The sequence below is a fragment of the Balaenoptera acutorostrata genome, chromosome 14 (genome assembly GCF_949987535.1).
Source record: "Balaenoptera acutorostrata chromosome 14, mBalAcu1.1, whole genome shotgun sequence".
Classification (NCBI taxonomy): Eukaryota; Metazoa; Chordata; class Mammalia; order Artiodactyla; family Balaenopteridae; genus Balaenoptera; species Balaenoptera acutorostrata.
The window spans coordinates 32,080,083-32,101,631 of NC_080077.1; the positions used below are offsets into that span (position 1 = coordinate 32,080,083).

At 40.8% G+C, this 21,549-nt stretch overlaps 1 pseudogene; it reads left to right on the forward strand.

Moving 5' to 3' along the window:
* Positions 1-453: 453 nt before the first annotated feature.
* Positions 454-1,294, forward strand: LOC103008216 (40S ribosomal protein SA-like; annotated as a pseudogene).
* The last annotated feature ends 20,255 nt before the right edge of the window (positions 1,295-21,549 follow it).

A 21,549-nucleotide genomic window follows, 5' to 3' on the forward strand; every position in this document is an offset into this window, starting at 1 on the left:
GAATAGGTGGTTTGAGTAGTCATTATAGACAATGGCAAAGAGAAAAATAACTAGGGCAGTCCAGAATTGCCAGGCAGAACTAAAGGTCCAGCTGAAGATCCGTGAGTTGCGTGATTTTCTCCACCAGTGTGAACAGTTTAAGTAGAAAACTAAACACAACATTTCAGGAGTGAGGAATTGCAATAACTCAATAGTTCAGCTGAGAGAAGTGGTATCTAAAGTCTTTGGTATAAAGAATACATTCTTATCCTTCCACCTCTGTGAATATTTTTCACTTCTTGAATCAAAGTAGAGTCCCAAAGACTACAATTGTGGACCACAGCAACTTAGCCTCTCATAGACGTGTCTTCACTCAGTTTCAATTAAATTTTCTGGCCTTTCCAAGCTATCCAGAGAGAGGTCCATATGGCGTTGTTCTGGGTTCCTGTTGTAACTTAAAGGGAAATTTTCACAATGTCGGGAGCCCTTGATGTCCTGCAAATGAAGGAGGAACCCACTTAGGTGGCACCAACCTTGACTTCCAAATGGAACAGTACATCTGCAAAAGGAAAAAATGATAGCATCTATATTACACATCTGAAGAGATCCTGGGAGAAGCTTCTGCTGGCAGCTCGTGCCGCTGTTGCCCATTGAAACTGGCTAACATCAGTGTCATACCCTCCAGGAATACCAGCCCGCAGACAGTGCTGAAGTTTGCTGCTGCCACTGCTACTACTCCTATTGCTGGCTGCTTCACTCCTGGAACCTTCACCAGCCAGATCCCAGCAGGCTTCTGGGAGCCAAGATTTCCTCTGGTTACTGATCCCAGGGCTGCCCCCCAGCCTCTCATGCAGGCGCTTATGTTGACCCGCCTACAGTTGCTCTGTGTAACATAGACTCTCCTCCATGCTATGCAAACCTTGCCACCCAGTACAACAAGAGGGAGGGGTGGTGGATGGCAGCCAGGGAAGTTCTGCGCATGCGTGATGCCACCTCCCGTGAACACTCATGGGAGGTCATGCCTGATCTCTACTTCTACAGAGATCCTAAAGAGATTGCAATAGAATAGTAAGCCACTGATTAAAAGGCTGTGACCAAGGAGGAATTTCAGGGTCAATGGACTGCTCCAGCTCCCTAATTTACTGCTACACAACCTAAGGTTGCAGACTGGTCTGAAGGCGTGCATGTGCCCCCTGTGCCTATCCAGCAGCTCCCTGCTGAAGGCTGGAACGCTCAGCCTGCCACTGAAGACTGGTCTGCCGTTCTTACTGCTCAGGCCACTGGGTAGGTAGGAACAACCACTGAATGGTCTTAAGCTGTTCTACCACAGACTCTTTTTTTCTTTCCCCAGCACTATAGTTTATTTTTGTAGATACTGATATTTCCTTCATTTATAGTTTATCCCAGAAGCTGCCGTGGTAAGTACAAGTATTAGATTGTTTCTGTTCATAATTGCTTCATTAAGAATAAACACAAATCAATCTGACAAAATGAGTTCTTTACCTGGGAATTTGGACTCAAGAACAGCAGAGTCACATAATCTTTCCCAAGGCTTCCACAGACTCTTAAACAGGAAATGAAAATAAGGTTGACAAAAAATAAAGTTTCCAAAAAGAAATTTCTGATTTCTTCTAATCTATTGATTGAAGCCCAACTTCACTGGAAGCTGTAGTAAAGACCCTACCTTGATCCTAAGCTGTGTTAAACCCAAAATTCAAGTGAGTCTGAGGATGTCTGAGACACTAGCCTGATGGGGGAGACTCTAAAAGTACCTTTATATGAGGGTGAGAGGAGCAAGATGGGAAAGACATCTTAAGAGACAAGAGACTCAACGTATTGACATCTTCAATGTTGATACAACCAAAGCTCGCCAATTAGTATTTCACCAAACTCACTGTGAGGCAATGGACACAAGGTATCAGCATCATTGGTATGAAGAGTTACAATCTGAGGGCTTGCTTATTTGGAGGCAAGCGTTGTTCCAGGTCCTTGTCCTACGTTGTCTCATTTAATGCAGCAAACTTCTGAAGGGGTATTACTATTGTTTCTCTTTAATAGCTGAAGAAACAGGCTTGAGATACTAAGTGACTTTCCTGAGATCACACAGCCGGTTGTTAGTAGCACCAAGCTCCACACTGGTGAAGCCAAAACTATCCTAGACACCTCTCTAATGATAGGAGTATCATCAGCCCACAAAGTCAGGTATACAAGAAGCTTTTGAAAATTTCTTTAACTCAATTTAATTTCTATCTGAAGCCTCATCTTGAAACTTCTACTACTATTCACCTGGGCCATTTCAAGATTTCACCACTCTCATTCTACTCTGAGTTAATGACAATGTTTGGGAGCTGATGTGGCATCAAGGCATTGGGTGCACCCTGAATTTTAGCAATCTGCCCACAGTAAATACTACTAACACAGCCATTGTTCCATTCACTGTGGCCCCTGGACCATGGGCCAAAACTTGTCAAGTACAGCAAATCGGTTTCTTTTGTGATTTTTTTTTTAACATCTTTATTGGAGTATAATTGCTTTACAATGGTGTGTTAGTTTCTGCTGTATAACAAAGTGAATCAGTTATACATATATATATATTCCCATGTCTCTTCCCTCTTGCGTCTCCCTCCCTCCCACCCTCCCTATCCCACCCCTCTAGGTGGTCACAAAGCACCTAGCTGATCTCCCTGTGCTATGCAGCTGCTTCCCACTAGCTCTTTTGTGCTTTTTAAATGTAGAATTAGATTGCCTTTGGGCAGGGCACACACTCTAGAGTTTTGTACACACCCCATTAGTCTCCCATTCACACCACTTCCAACCTCACATGTATGTTACCCACCAGGAACCTGGATACATTGAGTTTATGAGCCTGGTTAGAGAACCCACAAAGCCTTGGTCTCCATGGTCTTGTTTGCCTTAGTCCCTTCTGCTCTTGATTCCCAAGATCTTCTCTGCTAGCACGACCAGGAAGTAGGGCATGAACTTGCCCATCTCTTTCTCCACAGCCCTGGGCTCTGGGGACTATTTCTCATCTTGTGGAATCCTTTACCCACCATGCTTATTAAGGTCACTTTCTCTGGGCCCACAAATTTTCTCCTCCCTCCAGGGCTTAGGATTTGGAAAATAAAAGCCAGAATTTCCAAGTTTATCCTGCCCTTTCCTCTCTGGAGGTAGGGGTGGGGGCAGGGAGGGGGGAACTTAGGAACTGTTTCAACAAAGAAAATACAGGGAGGGAAAAATATGATAATAGAGGATAAAATAATACCAAAACAATATCTTGCCACTTTAAGTTTTTTAGAAGAAAAATGCCATTTGACTGTAAGGAACAAAAAGTATAGAATAAAGGTCTTTGGACTATTTGGGTGAGAGTTCCACTAACTTATCTTCTGGCACCAACCCAGAAACCACACAGAAGGGGAAAATACACAAAATACAGCGCAGTGCATTGAATATCCAAGAAAGTTAGAAGCTGAAAAAGCTGTGCTTTCACATAAGAGCAATGGTACAAGCCTCTTCTCAGCATGTATTTGGGAGCCTTCTGAGAGCATGGTGAAGTGCTTTCTGGTGGTATGATTTCACGGAGCACTGACACCATCTCATTCCTTGTCCCATTTCTAATTTGTGCTGGTTGACACCATCAGGGCTCTCATAAGTGGCGTCATCTTCTTTTTAAATGACAGAACAGTTTTCTGTGTCCTCTTTGCTTTTCTATTTCTCCCAAGATGGCAGCTGGAAAAAAAAGAATATTAAAAAATGATGAAGGACCAAGTACATGGAGAATGTAGCACGGCATTTGTGGGTTTTGTCTACTTTTATCTAAGTGTAGCTCTTCAAGGAGGCGTCTCATGACTCTGTCTGTTATCAAGTCGTTTATATGAGATGTTTTCTCCTGAAAAAAAAAGTGATAATTGCTATTTCTCTTGCAGTCTGGCAGTCTCTAAAAGCCCAGATTAACTTTCACCTCGAGACAGTATTATTTGTACCAAGTCATACATGAAAATATATTCCAGGCCTATAGACTGGGTTCAGAAGTACAGAATGTGGAGATTTAAAAAGCTCCCTGAGCAGCTGAGTGTGCAGGTTGGGACAGGTAGAGGTATGGCAGGTAAAAGGAGTGGCAGAGAGATAGTGAGGGTCTGTGTGGGCAGGCTGAGTTTAGCATCCCGGAAATGCAGGCTAGGGACCTAAAAGAATATGGAAGAATTGAACATTGCGACTGTCTTAGGCAATAAATGGCAGATGATACTGGAGGCAGGACCGACTCCGAGAAATGGAAGACCTAGACATTAGCCACAGGTTTGAGGGACCTAAGCAATGGTGAAAGCTAATGGGCAACCAGACCTCACAAATGTTTGATTTAACCTCGCACAGCCATTCTGGGTAAGAATTTTCCCTGTGCGCTGAAATGAGGGAACTAAATGTCAAAGGAAGTTAAATGAATTGCCTGGTCGTATATTTAGTGAAGTGATTCAGACCAGATTTCACCCCAAGTCCTTTCAAGTGCACTCAAAAGCCTGAACATTTTCTAACTTCACCAAAACTGACAGGGTACAGACCTGAGGTCCTCTCAGGCAGCATCTTGTCCCAGCAGTTCTGGAGCCTGCAGTGTTTCTCAAAACATAATCTGTGAATAAGATCCCCACTCCAATAAGAATCACTCTAGCCACTTGTAAAAAATAGTAACTTCTGGGACTCTTCCCCAGATATTCTGATTCAGAAGGTCTGGAATGGATTTCAAGAATTTTAACTTTTCTTAGAGATCCAGATATAAGATATCCAATGACATTGCTCCATTTTCTTGGCCACTGCAATTGAATTATGGTTGGGCATAAGACCTAGGCAGGGCCAGTGTCTTCTCTAAGATATATATATATATATATATATATATATATACACACACACACATACATACATACATACATATACACATTATATATATATATACATTATATATATATATTTATATACACACATATACACACACACTTGAAGAGAGCAATATTCTTTCTAATGATACTGCTAAGCTTTGAGGTTGTGAGCTAGGTTGACTGGGGTTCCTCTTGCCTACCATGTAGAAGGAGATTCTCTATAGAAGTTTACAAATCAGAAATAAGCTTTCAAGTCCCCTGGATGTAGTGATGTCTAAAGTCCACCTTGGATCTCCTAGTTTTTGAGCCCATGCTCCTTTTTTTCCCTTTCTTAAGCTAGTTTGAGTTGGGTCTCTGTCACTTGCAACAAGGTGGCCTTGATAGAGTTTACGTCAAAGAAACCAGAAGGTTTACATGAGTGCAGTATGAGTCACCAATGTAATGGGACTTCTAAATTCACCAAGGTTATCCTTGGGTTTCAGAGCAAAGGGTCTAAGTTACATGTTGTTTTTCTTGTACTTCTTAATCCTCACACTGTCCTTGGCTGATCATGTCCACTTCTGTGCCTTCAGTTACAATGATTCAGAAACCAGTATCTCCATCTACATCGCTCGTCTGTGGTTTTGATCTTCTTTGGTTGTGATTCAAAGTCTGCTGAACATTTCTGCTTGGGTGTCCCCGGGCCCACAAATCCAACAGGTACAAACATGCATTAATGATCTTTTACCCCTCAGATATGATTCATCTCTTGTTCTTGTCTCTGTGAAAAGCATAGCCATTCTCCCAGGTCCAAAGCCAGAAGCCTGGGCACTCTACTTAACACTTCCCTTCCCATCACCATCCCTACCCTTCTATTACTACGTCAAGTTGGTTCTGCCATCTAAACTCCAAACATACATCTAAATACCCAAATACAGCTTACAAAGCTATTCGTAATTTGGCTATTGCTTACCTAGATTGTTCCATTTTTGTCCTCCTCTGCTTTTGGATTTTATGTGCTAGCCATTTAAAACTTTTTCAGTACCTTGAAGCACCATCCCATACTCTCTTTTGCCTCTGGGCCTTCCTATAAGTTGATCAAGTTGTCTGGAAGTCTCTTCCCTCACCTCTCTCTCTGCCTGTGAACTCCTATTCATTCTGTAAGACTCAACTGAGATGTCACGTTTGGAAAGACTTGCCTCTGACCGTGAGTATGGCTTAGGTTCCCCTATTGTAAGTTCTCACAGTGTCCCAATAATTCCTCGTTGTAGCAATATTCAGTATGTTTAGCTTACTTTTCAATTTTTTAAGAGATAGAAAATTTACATAAGTGGAGAGAAATAATATGTCACGGATGGAAAATTAAATCATTTCTTCTCAAATTAATTTTTAAGCTTAACCCAGTATAATCATCCACGGTTGGATTTTTTAATTGATAAAATTATCCTAAAATTCATCTAGAAGTATAATTGAATGAAAAATAGCTTAAAATTTTCAAAAGAAAAAAGAAAAAAAGAAAAAGAAATAACGGGAAATTGACCTTATCAGTTATCAAAACCTGTTAAAGATATAAATGTTAGAATGCTGCTTAAAATTATTCAACGGCTTTTTATTTCATTAATAAAATTTCTTAACAAGGGCCTACCTGAGTTGCATTTATTTGGTGGGACCTAATTTCTATCCAGACTCCTACCTACAAGGCTGTCTAGGAAGTATAGTGTTAGCTTTCCAAGCTAGGGAGAAAAGGAAGATGAACTAGAAGGAGGGGGGAATGGAGGTTGAGTTCTAATCAACCATATCCGCCCCAAGAATTCTGCTCCTGGTTCTGAGTTTGTTCTTGGTCCTTGTCTCAAGACTTGGAATTATTTTATTGACTTTGTGTAGCTATCTTTTTGGGAGGGGGGTCTTCTCCATGCACTTCTCCCATTTCCAAATGTAAGCTTCATAAGGCCAAGAATTATGTCTGTACTGTTCATTATTATATCCACAGAGATAATGAATGAATACCTGTTTGATTAAAATGTAAATAAAAGAGGCCTCACTGAGCCTTGAACTATTAGACCCACTGCTTAAAGTAGTGATGCATTTTGAAGACTACAGTTTAAGAGAAACAAAAACAAGCTAGACTGAATTACAAGAGGATGGCATTGATGATGAGAAGCTACAGGTACCTTGTCATATAAGGAATGGAAAAGGAAACATTTTTAGCTGAAGACAGAAACTCAAGAAAAATGGGAGTGCTGACTTCAATAATTTGAAAGTGTATCACATGGAAAAAGGAATAGACTGATTTTGTTGTTTCAGAGAATAAGACAAGAACCAATGGATGGATGTTACAGGGAATCAGAATTCAACTCAGTATCAGGAAGAATTGCCGCCTAACTTATTCACCAGGAGATGGTGAGTGTCTTTCCATGGGAAATGGTCCTACTCAGGGATGTGGTTCCTTTATCACTGGGTCTGGGCGATGGTGGACTGAATGACTTCTGAAGCCTCTAGGATCTAAAAATAGACATATATCTTCCAAATTCTTATTGAAATGCCTGATTATGCAAGCTGTTAATGTTTCATTTCTTTAGGACTAAAACAAGTCATTCATAGCCTTAGACCATGACAAAGCCTTCAAAGAATTCCAAGCCACAGCATGGCTGAACTGTAGATCTGGAAATACACCAGGCTATTTGTCACCCTTCAGCTTCCAGTCATCCTACACCGAGTAGGTTTATCATTCCGCACTTCACACGGCTGTTCACACAGTATTAACAAAGCAATTTCAGTTATACTCATTGGCTATTCACCCCCATACTCTCTTGGTGGGAGGCTGATATTATTCTCCTCACCTTAAAAGCAAGCAGAAGCACAGACACTTGAAGTACTTTTCACAAGGTCATTGGAAATTAGATGAAGGCCCCAGCAGCTGAGCCTGGTGCTTAATTCCCTGAGTCACACAACCCCTCACTGCTGCTCTGCAGGAGGCCTGGGTTGAGAGTCTCAGGAAAACATGGCAGTGGCTTTAGTTCTGGTTTTCTGCTTATGCTTTTTTTTTTTTTTTTTTGACTATTCAAAGATCATCCGCTGTTTTTATTTATTTATTTTTTATTTTATTATTATTTTTTAACATCTTAATTGGGAGTATAATTGCTTTACAATGGTGTGTTAGTTTCTGCTTTATAACAAAGTGAATCAGCTATACATATACATACATCCCCATATCCCCTCCCTCTTGCGTCTCCCTCCCACCCTCCCTATCCCGTCCCTCTAGGTGGTCACAAAGCACTGAGCTGATCTCCCTGTGCTATGCGGCTGCTTCCCACTAGCTATCCATTTTACATTTGGTAGTGTATATATGTCCATGCCACTCTCTCACTTCGTCCCAGCTTACCCTTCCCCCTCCCCGTGTCCTCAAGTCCATTCTCTACGTCTGCGTCTTTATTCCTGTCCTGCCCCTAGGTTCTTCATGACCTTTTTTTTTTTTTTTAGATTCCATATGTATGTGTCAGCATACGGTATTTGTTTTTCTCTTTCTGACTACTTCACTCTGTATGACAGACTCTGGGTCCAACCACCTCACTACAAGTAACTCATCAGTTTCATTTCTTTTTATGGCTGAGTAATATTCCATTGTATATATGTGCCACATCTTCTTTATCCATTCATCTGTCAATGGACACTTGCTTCCAAGTCCTGGCTATTGTAAATAGAGCTGCAATGAACATTGTGGTACATGACTCTTTTTGAATTATGGTTTTCTCAGGGTATATGCCCAGTAGTGGGATTGCTGGGTCATATGGTAGTTCTATTTTTAGTTTTTTAAGGAACCTCCATGCTGTTCTCCATAGTGGCTGTATCAATTTGCTCATGCTTTTGAATGGGTAAAGCAATAATTGTGCTTTTCCAAAACAAATTTATTTTTTCAGAAATAAAGAAACTCAGGAGCATAATTCTTTGACAGGATGCTTATTTTGCAATACAATGCCTGGATTCTGATTACTCTGTCTTGATCTAGAAGATTCCAGAGACATATACCTCGGCTAGTAAGGGTTTTAATAAATACTGCGTATATGTGGTATTTTAGTGGAGAAGTGATTCTTCATTCCTCCTCAGTACTGCTTTAACCATGATGGAACTGGATAGGGAATGTTTAACAGAAGGGTGCTTATCTGAAGGGACACTCAGTTTGTAGCTATATGTGTCCTTCCATCTGCCCATTCGTGAATTATTCAACCAACATGAAACAGCACTGTTTGAGGGTGGGTTCTTTTTTCAAATGGTGGAATTTAAATAAGCTCTATTCCCCGAAATAACTAAAAAAAAAAAAAAAAAAAAAAACCCCTACATCAGCACCTCCAACACTCCAACACAGGCAAAGTTGGCCAAGGGCTGTATTTATCATCACCAGCTCTGCAGGATTTTTAAATTTTTCCAAGGAAACTGAAGGAAGCTGGTTTTCAAAGAAAAAGGACATTTTAAAAAATCCATTCAATTCTTAAATGTATTATCCAACAGTCATATCTTGATTTTGAAGTAATTCTCCTTGGAGGAAGATAAATAGTAGATTTGCTGCTTGTGGATGTTTAACTCTTTCTGACAAAGAGAATGACTCTAGAGAGAGTCCTGCACGGAGAGAGGATCGGGAAAGGAAAAGCTAGTACCAGACCTCTCCCTGCCAATAGGAGGCATTGCATGAGAGCAACCGCAACTGCGCCAGTAGGACTTGCCTCTCGGCTCGAAAATTATTTTTAAATGTTTTGGGGTTGAGTGTGTGTGTTACACAAAGGTGAAAACCTTTCTGGAATAACCCCAGTTTTAAAAATCAGAATGGCGTATGTCTTTAGAGCCACACGAAATGCAATCCAAACAGTATCTGCTACTACCCTTTTCAAAGACTCAATGACACAATTTCATAACGTGCAATATGTAACTGCTCAGAGTGTGGAAAACACCTTATAAGATTAAGAACATCAGAGTTCAGTCACAAGTACCCACATGTTGAAGGGCAATTTATTAAGATATTAATGTTGTGGGGTTTTTTGTTTGTTTTCTTTGTTACTTTTTTTTTTTTAACATCTTTATTGGAGTATAATTGCTTTACAATGGTGTGTTAGTTTCTGCTTTATAACAAAGTGAATCAGCTATTTTGCTTGCTTTCTATTTTACTTGTTTGCCTGTGGAAGAATGAGAAAGAATGAGGCATATTTGTCCTTCCCTCACAATCCCAGCCTTGGTGATGAGCAAGGATTGAAGTCCAGAATATCTGTGGCTTTCTTTACTCCCAGCTCAGAATTAAAAGATTCTGAAAATGTCTGCCTTATTGGGGTGGTGGGTGAGGAATGGAGGTCTGTGTGTTTGGGAGTGGAGGTGCAGGGTAGCCTGAGCTGAAAGAGCTTGCTCTGACCAGGAAAGCAGATGGGGGCCTGAGGGAGGGACAGGGACCCTCCCCACCTGGGCAGGTGGCATTGGGCAGTGGGAGGACAGAGAGAGAACAGCTCTCACAACATTCTGGGGGGACGGCAGGACCCCTGGGGAGGCAACGCCTGTCTGGCGCAACTAGACAGCCTAGACTCTGGGAAGGGAACGTCAATACTTGGCAAAGATCTCTCTGCCCCTGAGTTGATAAACCAATAGAACCAACTGTTCTCTGTGTGCTGCCACCACAATCAGCAGTGACCATGAAAACCAAAGACCAGAGGGCCCTTCACATTAGACCTGGCCTGAATAAGACTCCTTGGACCTTTGAATAACCCTGGTGAAACTGGGGGAAGAGAATCCAATAATGAATGAGATTGAATTTCCCACTATTACAGCAAGATGGAGATTTGGAAAATATTACATTTTATTTAAAGGATGAAAGAAAATGACACATTTTGCATCCTGAAATTGAAGTATTTGGTGGTATATATGTGTGTGTGTATATATTTACATATTTTTTTCTTCCAAATTATCAGGAAATCGCAAACCAAAAGTCAATTCTACTAATATCTCAATAGTTTGGAACTGTGAAGACATTTATCCATAGTAACAATGTTATACACAGAAAGTAGATCACCAGACTGACCTTCAAAGATTTAATTTAAAATTCAAGTCATTTAATTTCAAATGTTATGTATTTCAAATGGAAAATATTATCACAATATGGTAATTAAATAAAAGAGGGAAACGTTGGGGGAAAATTTTGTTTATTCTTGATAGTGAATGCTGGCACTTAAGGAAAAACAGATTGTTGGGAGTTAGGTTCTGTTCTGTCTAATTTGCTCAAGAAAGTAGGAACAACTTTCAGGTTAGATGGTTGGCGACACTAGTCACCGGATGGTGACATTGACCCAACACTCCTTGGTTGCTACTTCAGAAAGGCCTTGGAAGCATCATCTGTGGGTAGTATGGCGGAGCACCGTCCCAGGGGAGAGGCAACCATCAGCCGGTACCCTGCATAAGGCAAGGCTGACATGCACTCCTCTCAGGCACTTTGTATGAGCCTTTTTGCTCCAGGAGCTGGGATGCCACGTACTGTTTGACCGTCAGAGATTGCACACAGTGCTGCACTTTCATTTTGCCAAGCTTTCAGGAAAACTTTATACAAAGACGGTGTGGGCAGCCATTCTGCTGTGTGATTTGAGACACATTAGGCAGGACCCCTGCCAAAAATATCTACCCTCACCAGCCCTACAGAGTATAAGATACAGGTATTAATGGCTTCGGATCAGGGTCCCTAATAAAATGCACATATATTCTGGGAAGGTAATCCCTTTTCTAAGAATGTGAATTAGTGCCTTACTTTCACACAGAACGGAAATAAGAAAACATGCATTTGTTAGATGATTAAATATTGACAATGGATATATTATAGGAAACTTTTCCTTCTCCGAGTTAAAAATAGAACAAAACTGGGGCTTCCCTGGTGGCGCAGTGGTTGAGAATCTGCCTGCCAATGCAGGGGACACGGGTTCGAGCCCTGGTCTGGGAAGATCCCACATGCCGCGGAGCGACTAGGCCCGTGAGCCACAACTACTGAGCCTGTGCGTCTGGAGCCTGTGCTCCGCAACAAGAGAGGCCGCGACAGTGAGAGGCCCGCGCACCGCGATGAAGAGCGGCCCCCACTTGCCGCAACTAGAGAAAGCCCTCGCACAGAAACGAAGACCCAACACAGCCATAAATAAATAAATAAATAAATAAATAAAATAAAATAAAAAATAGAACAAAACTACAAATTACATTTCATGCAGACATCTTTTCCCATCTAAACAATACTAAAATGGTGAGGACAACCCATAGTAGTGCCAGCCACTGAGGGGCACCTTCCTCATCTAGAGACACAGGTAGACTTCAAATGTTCCGGCACGGGGCCGAGCCTGCTGCTGCATCCTGGGGGGTCACCAATGGCCCCTTCTGCTGTCCGCCCCTGGAGATGGGGCATGCCACACCTGCAGGAGCAAAGACGGAGCCCTGTGGGAGGCTGGGGGTGGAGAAAAGAGGAGATAAGGGGGAAATTCATATTTTTATAATTAAAAAATTCATATGAGACAATTACTGCAGCTTTACCCAGTGTCCAATTATTCTCACAACAGGATTCCTGTCTTCTTAAGTTATCTTATAGCTTAAACCATGTTAAATAATTATGCAGCTTTTATATGAACTAACATATTCACTGGCCAATTTGAGATTGTATAAATAAGCCCTTATCTTGAACTATTACACATGAATTTACTTGCCTCAAATTTAGAAATAATTTTCCTAAAGTCTCTTTGGAGCTTCAAACAAATGATTAGATTTTCACTTCATTATTCTAAGTCTCACCAAAGAACTGAGACGGAAACCCAGAGAGCAACTAGGAGGGCAGTAGCAGGAGGAGAGTGAATTCTGTGCGCTTAAGGAAGGGGGGTGGCAGAGGCCAGAGCTTATGTTAATGTCCTAGGACAGCCATAACAAAGTAAAGCAAACTGGGGGGCTGAAAACAACAGACATTTATTGTCTCAACTTTACAGAGGCTAGAAGTCTGAAATCAGGTGCTGGCAGGGCCTGATTTCCCTGTAGGGAAGGGTCCTTCCTTGCCTCTTCCTAGCTTATGGTAGTTGCCAGCAATCCTTGGCTTTCCTCAGCTTATCGATGCATCACTTCAATCCTCCATCTTCGCATGGCTGTCTTTCCTCTGTACCCGTCTGTCTCTGTGTCTAAATTTCCCCCTTTTATACAGACACTAGTCAGATTGAATTAGGGTTCCCTGATAATCTCATTTTAACTTGATTACCTCTGTAAAGCCCCGTTTCCAAATAAGATGACAGTCTGATACTGGGGGTTAGGACTTGTGATATATCTTTGGTGCAGTGGTAGGGGGACCACAATTCAACCCATAACATGGGTGTCAATGAGTACAAAACAAAAATCTGAACTGCAAACAAAAATTATCAAGGACCAGCCACACTACTTCAACAAACACTAAGGGAAGAAAATGAAAGCAGAAAATTTCTGAATAAATATAGATGGCAAGGTTAAAACATGAAATACTTTTCTGAAAAGCTGCCAGTTGATTAATACAGTGTAGAATATGGAAGGGGTGCTGCTAAAAAGAAATAGGCTAACAAAAGGAAAGAAAGAGTAGGGGCAAAGGCAAAATTTGCCTGCTTCACACCTTTGCATGGGGCTGATTTGGGGTGATTATTTAGTAGGTATAGTGAAAAGTCAGTTTAAGTTACCCTCAGTTGATTAAATATCAAATTATACTTGTGCTATGTGCTTTAGATTGACACTTTATATTTCTTTTTGAAAGTAGGTTTTTGAAATACTGCTATCTAAATGGAAACCATAGACTTAGTAAGTTTAACTATGAATCTGAAACACCGAACTCAAATTTTAGCTTTATTATTTGTAGTGGACCCCTAAAAAGATATGTCCATGTCTTAACCTCCCGGAACCTATGAATGTTACCTTACTGGAAAAAGAGTCTTTGCAGATGTAATTAAATTTAGGATTTTGAGATGAGGTAATCAGCCTGGTTTACCCAGGTGTCTCCTAAATCCAAAGACAAGTGTCCTTAGAGGAAAGAGACACACACAGAGGAGAAAATGACATGAAGATGGAGGCAAAGATGGAAGTCAAAGAATGCCAACAGCCACCAGAAACTGGAAGAAGTGAAATAGGGATTTCTCCCCCAGCCCCCTTGAGCCCCAGAAGGAGTATGGCCCTGCTGACAATTTGATTTTGAACTTCTTGCCTCCAAAACTGTGAGGGAATAAATTTCTGTTGTTTACACAGAAATTTCTGTTGTTTACACACAAATTACCACAAAGCCACCTACTTTGTGGTAATTTGCTGTGGCAGCCATAGGAAACTAATACACAGTCATTTCCCAGTGCAGTTTTGGAGAAAGCCAGAGGCTCCATTTTTGCAGTGTCAGTTCTAAAGGTCCATGTTTGGGTTATAAGACTTTCTCACAATTTAGCTTGTAAGTCACACTTTCAGACTTCTGTGCATATGAGATACTTTATGCAAACAAAAGTGAAAACAAATAGGATAACACTTATTAATTCAAGAAATATTTATGGGACACCTACTAAGTGTTTGAGGTGTTGTGAAAAACCATGGATGAAACCTCTGCCCTCATGAAGCTTACTCTCAAGGAAAGGACCCAGAAAACAAGCAAATAGATAAAAATGAATACATCAGACAGGGACAGGTGCATTGCAATACAGCAGGATGAGGGAGTACAGTGACTCAGGTGGAGGGCTGGGAGCTATTTTAAGTAAGATGGTCAGTGAAGTTCTCTTTGAAGAAATGGTTTTAGAGCTGAGAACTGAAAGAAGTGAGAGTGAGCCATGCACAGATCTGGGGAAAGTCATTTCCAGATAGAGAGAAAAGCAGGTGATGAGGCTGAGGCAGATATGAGCTGCCTTGGATGAGTAACACCAAGAAGGCCAGGCTGGAGTGACCCGAGCCACGGAGGGGGTCAAGGTGACAATGATATGAACTCTTAAGCACAGTAAGGGCTTTGGCTCCATTCTCGGTGTGGTGGGCAAGGAATCAGCTCTGTCCCTCCAGCAGGAGACTCGTTTGCAGATAACTGCTCCTCGCTGCCCAGCAGCTTTCCTCCTCCCAACTGTGGAGACGGAGGTTAGTTACCACTCCTGGTTCCAAGACCGTGTGCCTGCTTCACCCGGCCCAGACGTGGTGTCCCTGGATCTCATGCCTTCCAAGGGCCTGATTTGTTTCCAGCAGGGATTTGAAGAAGCCTGACTGTTAAGTGAAACTTCCTTTCTACCTACTCATTGGAGGGTTATTTAGCAGCTGGAAGCCAGAACAAAAATGATGAGTCAGGCTTTGAATCCATTTTCTCAGAATCTAAAATGCCCCCAAATGAATGGATTATGGAATTCAGGAGAGAATAAGAGATAAAGCAAGTTGTTTCTGGAACAGGAAGCTATGATGTTTTTCACAAGTTTGACACCATAGCTTCTAGAAACATAGGCATGGAAAAGGCTACAAAGGGTAGTCCTGATTACTGATCTCAGGGAAGGTAGCTCAAACCCCTCCTGACAGAACAGCTTCACCCAATATGAAAGATCTCAGAGGAAACCATTTTCCATCATAACCAGTTAAGCAAATTATGTCTAGAAAAAGGAAACTTGTATTAGCACATTTATCCAGCATTCAATAAATATTCAATAAGCACTTCCACATTCAGACACAAATCAGTGAATTAGATAAGTTTTTGTGGCCATTCCTACTGTGCAAAAAATTACTAGAGAGGAGAGAATTATGTTTGTCTCATTTGGCTTGAAGCGCCAAGACAACAGATGCCATGGTACAAAGTAAGGTATGAAACTACTGTACAAGATTTGAGGAAGGAATTTTAAAAGGTATAGTGTTTTGAATACAAACTGAAGTTGGAGGTTGGAGAGGCCAGGAAGATGGAAAGAAAATCTGGGGGTCTGGTGGTTAATGGGCTGTATAGTCTATCCCTAAAGAAGGATGCTTGCTTCTCCCTACCTCAAGCCTCTGGAACCTGGAGAGTTTGATGAGTGTCCCCTGAACACTGAGTGCCACCCAAGGACTGGTGTCCAACCAGTATCAGATGAATGTAAAAGGCAGAGGTGGGATGGCCATCTGCTCAGGTATTGGAGCAAAGAGAGGCCCATGCACTGGAGATTACCTGTGTTAACAGAGAGGGTCAGGGAAATGGTTACACACACACTCGTGTGTGTCCTTACATGTGGGCCAGAGAGCCTGTCCAAAGTGACCCTAACAGAAGAATGGACCACTGTATGTCCAGAGGCTGAAGAAGAAACCCCAGGTGAGCAGCCAGAGGAGATACAATCTCCCACACAGGGAATGCAGCCAAGACTCCCCCAGTGATGGGGCACATGGTCTTAGGAGAGAAACAGCTTCTAAGAGCTCCCGAGCCCAGGGAAAGCCCATGTGGCTAAGTCAGGCTTTTCCTTTCCTTTTCTCCCTCTCCTCCACATAGCTCTAATCCTGGTGGGGTCAGTCATGGAGGTAGCAAGAAGGGGTGAGGTAGAGGGTCAGCTGGGGAAGAGCAGAAGAGACCCTCTCACACTGTCCACAGCCAGCCTGTGGCAGGCCTGATCCGGGAAAGGAGAGAAGCTGAACCTTGAATGGAGTTCAAGCATCGTGTGTTCCTATTACTGAATTGAGGTTGTTTTTATTACCTAAATGTGATCAAAGAAGTCTGTGATTTTCTTTAAGTTAAGTAGGACTTTCCCTAAATTTCTGTCAGACAGAGGAAGATGCAAAGCCATAGGGATGTTCAACATCGCTAATTATTAGAGAAATGCAAATCAAAACTACAACGAGATATCACCTCACACCGGTCAGAATGGCCATCACCAAAAAATCCACAAACAATAAACGCTGGAGAGGGTGTGGAGAAAAGGGAACCCTCTTGCACTGTTGGTGGGAATATAAATTGGTACAGCCACTATGGAGAACAGTATGGAGGGTCCTTAAAAAACTAAAAATAGAGCTGCCATATGATCCTGCAATCCCACTCCTGGGCGTATATCCAGAGAAAAACATGGTCTGAAAGGATACATGCACTCCAATGTTTATTGCAGCATTGTTTACAATAGCCAAGACATGGAAGCAACCTAAATGTCCATCAACAGAGGAATGGAGAAAGAAGATGTGGCACATATATACAATGGAATACTACTCAGCCATAAAAAAGAATGAAATTTTGCCATTCGCAGCAACATGGACGGACCTAGAGATTGTCATACTGAGTGAGTAAGTCAGACAGAGAAAGAAATATCGTATGATACCGTTTATAAGCAGAATCTAAAAAGAAATGATACAAACGAACTTACTTACAAAACAGAAACAGACTCACAGACTTAGAGAAGGAACTTATGGTTACCAGGGGGGAAGGGTGGGAGGATGGGATAGTTAGGGAGTTTGAGATTGACATGTACACACTGCTATATTTAAAACCGATAACCAACAAGGACCTACTGAATAGCACAGGGAACTCTGCTCAATATTGTGTAACAACCTAAATGGGAAAAGAATTTGAAAAAAAATAGATACATGTATATGTATAACTGAATCACTTTGCTGTACACCTAAAACTATCACAACATTGTTAATCAACTATACTCCAGTATAAAATAAAAAGTAAAAAAAAAAGATGCAAAGCCATAGAATTTAATGGGATAGTGGGAGATAAATAATAAAGCTAATTTTGATTAAACCCATGGATTTTACTTGTTCCGTTTATGGTTATATCAGTGGTCAACTGTCACCATCTTTTTTCACTTTCTCTGATTGCCCCTGTACAACAGAAAAAAACAAGCTTAAATATTATTCATCTATATGATTTGCATACATTTCCAATTATTAGCTGGGGTCCACTTGATTTCAGTATTGCCAGAATACGGCCATTGGGGGGGGCATGTTTTCACGTAAGTCAGCAAATTATTTTGTAACACAATAACACTTTAAAAAAAGAAACCTCATGAAATGCAGCTATTTCTGTTTAAGGACTTGAATCCAAATTCTGGCTTTTCTGTATTAATGCCTAATAATAATAGCTACCATTTAGTCTATGTTTTCTAAGTCACTTAGATAAATCAACTAATTTGGTTCACAGAAAAACCCTATGAAGTAGTAATTATTACGTTATCTTGATTATGCACATATCTGTATGTTCACCTGGGTCCGCACATTCCTGTCAATGGATAAGATGGTAATGGGGTGTCACACAAAAAGATTATTCCTCAATGACCTTCCTTATTCATTGTGCAGTTTGTTTATTTTTCTTTTCTACTGACTCACCTCTACTGAGGAAGCATTCAATTTTCCGTAGAAACAATTCCTTTTTTGCACTCAGCTGTCATTAATTTATATAATATTTAACTAAATCTTGTATTATTAAAGAAAGAAGTATTGATACAATAGGCTTAGTTTCAGGTTTAGTAGCAAACACATCTGACTTGTAATCACATACCCTAACAAACGGAAGATGTAATTCTACCAGCTGAGTGTTTAAATTCTGTGGGCATCCATCAGAAGGCTAAACAGAGGGAGTGGTGCACGTCAGTTCATCCAGCAAGTCAGTTCAGAGGAAGTCATTGAAGAGTCTAACATTTTTCTCTTAAAAATGTTATTACCTATTTTCTCTTGGTGTTTGGCCCACCTACAGGAGTTCAGCTTCCTAAAACACTCCATCCCTCCAAGAACTTAAGGGTATCTCTTTGGGGATAATTTATGTGTTTTAATGAACAAGTCTCATCAGTTAACACACATATATAATAGAATACAAGTCATCTATGTACACCTTGATACATTATTATAAAATGAACACATTCATGTAACCAGATAAAAGGAAGAGAATATCACTGGACACCCTGTACACCACATCACTACCCCTCCCTCTCCCGCAGAGGAAGGCATTATTCCTGTCAGCTTGTCTGATATATTATTGAATCTATATAATGAGCTCTTAATTTCAGTTTCACAATTTCCCTTTGACTTTTTAAATATAGTCCTCAGGTCCTCTACTGAAATTCTCCATCATATCATGTAATTCCTTTTTTTTTTTTTAATGTCTTTATTGGAGTATAGTTGCTTTACAATGGTGTGTTAGTTTCTGCTGTATAACAAAGTGAATCAGCTATACATATACATATATTCCCATATCTCCTCCCTCTTGCGTCTCCCTCCCACCCTCCCTATCCCACATCTAGGTGGTCACAAAGCACCGAGCTAATCTCCCTGTGCCATGTGGCTACTTCCCACTAACTATTTTACATTTGGTAGGTATATATGTCCATGTCAATCTCTCACTTCGTCCCAGCTTACCCTTCCCCTCCCCATGTCCTCAAGTCCATTCTCTACATCTGCGTCTTTATTCCTGTCCTGCCCCTAGGACTTCAGAACCTTTTTTTTTTCTTTAGATTCCATATATATGTGTTAGAATACGGTATTTGTTTTTCTCTTTCTGACTAACTTCACTCTGTATGACAGTCTCTGGGTCCATCCATCTCACTACAAATAACTCAATTTCATTTCTTTTTATGGCTGAGTAATATTCCATTGTATATATGTGCCACATCTTCTTTATCCATTCATCTGTCGATGAACACTTAGGTTGCTTCCATGTCCTGGCTATTGTAAATAGTGCTTCAATGAACACTGTGGTACATGACTCTTTTTGAATTACGGTTTTCTCAGGGTATATGCCCAGTAGTGGGATTGCAAGGTCATATGGTAGTTCTATTTTTAGTTTTTTAAGTTTTTTTATGGCTGTTAGTATTTGCCTTATGTATTGAGGTCCTCCTCTGTTGGGTGCATGAATGTTTACAATTGTTATATCTTCTTCTATTAATCCCTTGATCATTATGTGCTGTCCTTCTTTGTCTCTTGTAATAGTCTTTATTTTACAGTCTATTTTGTCTGTTATGAGAATTGCTATGCCAGCTTTCTTTTGATTTCCATTTGCATGGAATATCTTTTTCCATCCCCTCACTTTCAGTCTGTATGTGTCCTAGGTCTGAAGTGGGTCTCTTGTAGACAGCATATATACGGGTCTTGTTTTTGTATCCATTCAGCTGCTCTATGTCTTTTGGTTGGAGCATTTAATCCATTTACATTTAAGGTAGTTATTGATATGTATGTTCCTATTACCATTTTCTTAATTGTTTTGGGTTTGTTACTGTAGGTATTTTCCTTCTCTTGTGTTTCCTGCTGAGAGAAGTTCCTTTAGCATTTGTTTTAAAGCTGGTTTGGTGGTGCTGAATTCTCTTAGTTTTTACTTGTCTGTAAAGGTTTTAATTTCTCCATTGAATCTGAATGAGATCCTTGCTGGGTAGAGTAATCTTGGTTGTAGTTTTTTCCCTTTCATCACTTTAAATAGGTCCTGCCACTCCCTTCTGGCTTAAAGAGCTTCTGCTGAATGATCAGCTGTTAACCTCATAGGGATTCCATTGTATGTTATTTGTTGTTTTTCCCTTGCTGCTCTTAATATTTTTTCTTTGTATTTAATTTTTGATAGTTTGAGTAATATGTGTCTTGGCATGTTTCTCCTTGGATTTATCCTGTATGGTACTCTCTGTGCTTCCTGGACTTGATTGACTATTTCCTTTCCCCTATTAGGGAAGTTTTCAACTATAATCTCTTCAAATATTTTCTCAGTCCCTTTTTTTTTTCTCTTCTTCTTCTGGGACCCGTATAATTCAAATGTTGGTGCATTTAATGTTGTCCCAGAGGTCTCTGACACTGTCCTCACTCTTGTCATTCTTTATTCTTTGTTCTGCTCTGCAGTAGTTATTTCCACTATTTTATCTTCCAGGTCACTTATCTGTTCTTCTGCCTCAGTTATTCTGCTATTGATTCCTTCTAGAGAATTTTTAATTTCATTTATTGTTTTGTTTTTCATTGTTTGTTTGCTTCTTAGTTCTTCTAGGTCCTTGTTAAACATTTCTTGTATTTTCTCCATTCTATTTCCAAGATTTTGGATCATCTTTACTATCATTAGTCTGAATTCTTTGTCAGGTAGGCTGCCTATTTCCTCTTCATTTGTTTGATCTGGTAGGTTTTTACCTTGCTTCTTCATCTGCTGTGTATTTTTCTGTCTTCTCATTTTGCTTAACTTACTGTGTTTGGGATCTCCTTTTTGCAGGCTGCACGTTCGTAGTTACTGTTGTTTTTGGTGTCTGCCCCGAGTGGGTAAGGTTGGTTCAGTGGGTTGTGTAGGCTTCCTGGTGGAGGGGACTAGTGCCTGTGTTGTGGTGGATGAGGCTGGATCTTTTCTTTCTGGTGGGCAGGACCACGTCCAATGGTGTGTTTTGGGGTGTCTGTGAACTTATTATGATTTTTGGCAACCTCTCTGCTAATGGGTAGGGCTGTGTTCCTTTCTTGCTAGTTGTTTGGCCTAAGGTGTCCAGAACTGTAGCTTGCTGGTCATTGAGTGGAGCTGGATCTTAGCGTTGAGATGGAGATCTCTGGGACAGCTTTCGCTGTTTGATATTACATGGGGCTTGGATGTCTCTGGTGGACCAATGTCCTGAACTCACCTCTGCCACCTCAGTGGCTCAGGCCTGACACCCAGCCAGAGCACCAAGACCCTGTCAGGAACTCGGCTCAGAAGAAAAGGGAGAAAAAAAAAAGAAAGAAAAAATAAATAAAATAAAGTTATTAAAATAGAAATTTTTTAATATTATTAAAAAATTTTTTTAATTAAGAAAGTAATAAAAAAAGAGAAAGAAATAAGAGAGCAACC